The sequence below is a fragment of the Nannospalax galili genome, unplaced genomic scaffold, assembly GCF_000622305.1.
Source record: "Nannospalax galili isolate Female #2095 unplaced genomic scaffold, S.galili_v1.0 scaffold693, whole genome shotgun sequence".
Lineage (NCBI taxonomy): Eukaryota > Metazoa > Chordata > Mammalia > Rodentia > Spalacidae > Nannospalax > Nannospalax galili.
This window is the reverse complement of record NW_008332653.1, coordinates 713672-717758: the sequence shown is the minus strand read 5'-3', so window position 1 is coordinate 717758 and position 4087 is coordinate 713672. Positions and strand designations below refer to the sequence as shown.

The 4087-nt window shown below is 47.1% G+C and overlaps 1 protein-coding gene across 2 annotated transcripts in view; it reads left to right on the top strand.

The window, feature by feature from the left end:
• The first annotated feature begins 854 nt into the window (after nucleotides 1–854).
• Gja5 (gap junction protein alpha 5) overlaps nucleotides 855–4087 on the top strand; it is a 19878-nt gene continuing 16645 nt past the window's right edge. Inside the window, exon 1 of one of the 2 annotated variants that reach the window (XM_029560868.1) lies at nucleotides 855–941. The gene's annotated coding sequence lies outside the window, so the exon portion shown is untranslated. The remainder of the gene's footprint in view (nucleotides 942–4087) is intronic. The other variant, XM_017796750.2, reaches the window with a different exon arrangement.

The following is a 4087-nucleotide window of genomic DNA, read 5'->3' as shown; positions in this document are numbered from 1 at the left end:
CAGGGGTCAGCACAAGATGGAAAAGGAGATGATTGGAAAGCGATACACCACAGTTTCTGCATTTGCTCACCTGTGACAATGATCGAATAAGGCTTTGCATTTCTGGTTCCACCGCATCAAAGGAGACCTGTATGCTTTGGTGGAAAGAGCAATGAGGCAAATTTTGGCATTGGGTAAAACTTCTAATCTTAACCTTGACACTCAACAGAGTCACCATGATCCTATTAATTTTTTTTTGAACCTCAGTTTCCTCAAATATGTTGCAGAAAATGCCTACTGTGTAAAACCAGAAATTCGAATGATTAGTGGAATAAAACAGGTCACGTATCTGAAGTTCCTAGCCAGTACCAGGCAGACAGACAGTGCTGCTATCTTTTGGTTAGAGAAGAGGGAGAGAGAGAGAGAGAGAGCACACTGGATGCTGGGGAATTGCAGCTCCATCTTTTGGAACTGAAAGTCTTCCAACTTTCAGGTTAAGCCCGGTGCCATGATGGGGGCTGGTTGTGGTTTGGGGACTTTGCAGAGCTTCAGCAGAGGGGTGTGCAGGAAAAGACCCAGGGAGGCAGCCTGCCCCAGCCAGCCAAGGCGAGGGTAAGCTGCAAAGACTGCTGACAAGGACAGCCACCGCAACAGTGGGAGGCCGGCAGGGGAGGAGCGGCTTTCTCTGGGGAGAGCATGGTGAGGAGAGGCTGCAAGGAGAAGACTTTAAATGAGCGCAAAGATTCTAAGAGCACAAGAGACAAGGGGAGGGAGGGACCCAGAAGGGGAAAGGGGTGGAGAGAGAAAGAGGAGGAAGAAGTGGGAGGAGGGAGGGCTATGGGATACGGATAAAAAAGAGGGTGGAAGGGGAGCAACTGACAGGCTCAAGAGCAAATAACTGGGCAGTTGAACAGCAGCCAGAGCTCGAAGAAGCCAACTCCAGGGAGGAGGAAGAGAAGCAGGTAAGGGTAGACTTGAACTTTAAGAGATAAAACTCTAAGTCAGCGGGAAGTAGCTCAAAGAGGGAGAGAGAGAGACCTCTCTAGAGATGGAAAGCAAAGCTCTTTCCCTGAACCTGTGAGCTGATTCCTTACTGTCTCTATGTGCCGTGATAGTGAAGTTTAGATATAGTAAGTAGGAAGGTTTAGTGAGTCTGGGGATTCGTACCTTACTTCATCTATAGGAGCTGTAGAAATGTGAGGAGGGGAACTGTTGGGGTCACAGTCTGTTCTTGTGCAGTGGGAGTACTCTGGAGGTATCTTAGAAGTGGGTTACTAGTCCAAGTACTTTTGTTAAGAGAGAATTGGCCCTTTAAAAACAAAAACCTAACACTGTTTTATGATGTTCCTCTAGGCATGGAATCTTTTTTTGAAATGCTTTGTGCCACATCTAGGGGAGCTCTTTGATTTTTTTTTTTTCTTTGTGAGGCATGTTGGATGGTTTAAAAATATTCTCTGCTTCCTGTAATGTATCATGTCCCCACTGGGCAGTGGTCACATACATTCAAGAGCTCTAGGCTGCCCCTCAGGTCAGGTGAAAGCGGCTTAGGAAACTCAGAGAGGAATCCTGGGGGACAGGACCTGCAGGTCTCCATCCCACCTGAAAGCAGTGTGACCAGAAGCTTTGGTCTGCGTCCTCACCTTGCTTCTGACCATGTGACAAAAGAACCCAGACTTGGGAGAAGAGAGCCCTGGCTCTGGTCCTCTGAGTGCTATGTGTTGTATGGCATTTCCTCCGTCTGGTCTTCAGTGCCCTTCCATGAAGCATCGGGACGCAGAAGGATCCCTCTGGTTCCATTCAGTAGTAACACCATGCAAGGCTGTGATTCCATAGGCCCAAATGCAAATCAGAACCATTTTAAAAAAGCAATACTTGAACAAGGATTTGCATTCTTTATTCAGTTGGTTCCTTTAGCCCTCTAGCAACCCCTCATCACAGGGACTCCTGGTTCTTACTCCTCAGCTCATCACTGGAGTAAATGTTTTCTGACCAAGGTTCAGGTATGACATCACCAGACTGAGAGAAGGCAGGGCAGGGTGGAGAGCACTGGACAGGAAGTCAGGGGACCTGAAATTCAGAGGTGCTCAGTAGAGTGGACCTGAGGCCACTGTGTGGAAGCAGTTCCTCCACCAGCCTGGAAGTATGGCTACAGGCTTATCAGCTTGACTTTTACCTTAGCAAGCCAAGTGGCCTCCCTCTCCTCCACCCATTGTCCCCAGAGTCACAGCCCAGCTCAGATCCTGATTTATTGATCTCCAGGGACAACCTTGAACTTTCTACCTTCCTGTCAGGTCCCACGGGGAAGCAGAGCTGTTTGGAGCCTGCTCCCCTGGCTCTCCCTCCACACCTTTCCCGTACTCAGCACCTCCCAATGAGGAATCTGATGCTCACAGCATACAGAGCAGAGAACAGCAAAAGAGGCATTCTTTGGGTTCTGTCTTAGTATCTACTAAGCATCCCCTTTCCCACATGTGATGTTCATAGAGCCACAGCAGTCACAAAATCAAGTTGCCCTGTCTTGGAACTCCAAGAGTATCTGTCTGGGTTCCTGAGACTGGTCATTGTTAGCTTCTCTTAGCTGCCTCACTCCTGTGCCCCTGTCTAGTACCGACCTTGAAACCGGAAGACATCTTGTAGTGCCAAACTCCTCCTTTGACAATAAGGAGAACAAGACCTGGAAATGAAATACGATTTCTCAGAGATGACACTGCTCTGCTCATGTGTACCTCCTGTTCTTCCAACCCCTGTCATTGGCTATGCCTCCCAAGTCTCTCACCACACCTCTTTGGTGCTTCCATTTGAGCATCTGCACCATCCTGGTTTTTGGCTGTGATACCACCTGACTGCCTCATCTCTATTGGCTGCTCGGGGGTACAGGCAGTAGAGGATCTTGGGCCTCAGCAGCCACCAAGGCAGTCACAGTGTCATTAGCCTCTTGCTACTGGTTGATTGGACTCTGGGGACTGCTGTCTGTCCATCACTCAGGACAGGAAGTGGAAGACCTGAAATCCTGTGAATTGGGATCAGAGGCCATGCTCTTCCCTGTCTTGGGGAAGGATTCCTCCATAGGGGATTGCAGCAGCTCTAGGTGTAGATAAGTGCACACAGGCCCTACCCTGGACTTTAAGGGTTAAGCTAGTCAGAGGGGAGAGATAGCCATTTTCCTGGAAGACTTCATGGTTCCTATAAGAAAAACTGACTTCCTTTCTATTGTTAGAAGAGTCTGACTTGTGAATGACAGCTTTGTACCATTTTGTGAATCAATTGTTTCTGACATATTAGTAAATAACGGGCAAGAAAAATTCAGCAGCACATTCATATTCACAAGGAAAGGGAGTTTTGAGTTCTTGGAATCAGGAATTGAAATAGCACAGAGGAATGTGAGAGTGTCTAATTCAGAGGTAAGGCAGAAGGAAAAGGCTGGGCTATGGAGTCAGTTTGGTTTGGAAATTAGCTCTGTGACTTAAGGCAAATTCTTTAAAGTCTCTGACCCTCAATTACTTCGTGTGCTAAAGACGAAAGTAAAATCTTCCTGTATGATTTTGTAAGAGTTATTTAAAGCTTTTTTCTTTTCATTGAACACCAGGGCCTAGTACATACTAGGCAAGTATTCAACAACTGAGTTACCTCTCCAGCCTGGTATCTTAAATGACTATCACATCGTAGCTGTTCAGTCAACAACAGAACTATAAGCTTGAATCCAGATCAAGCTGTCCTCAGCCCCAGTCTCAGACTGCATCTCATTTGACATAAAGGCATTTTTGCAGTGAAGGCCAGCTATGGCATATAATTTTGAGAAGGTACTGTTTGAATTTTATGACTACAGATTTTTTTTCTGGGTCCACTCTTGCTGACCTCTAAGCTAAGAGTCTGAAAGTCTGATTTGCCTTTTGGCTTTGCCACTAACTTGCCAACCTATTACAAATGGGCAAGTCACAGGCTCCCCAGATGCACTGACTTAGGGTTGGGCTTTGGAAGCCATTCAACAGTCTGAAAGTCTGATTTGCCTTTTGGCTTTGCCACTAACTTGCCAACCTATTCCAAATGGGCAAGTTACAGGCTCCCCAGATGCACTGACTTAGGGTTGGGCTTTGGAAGCCATTCAGCG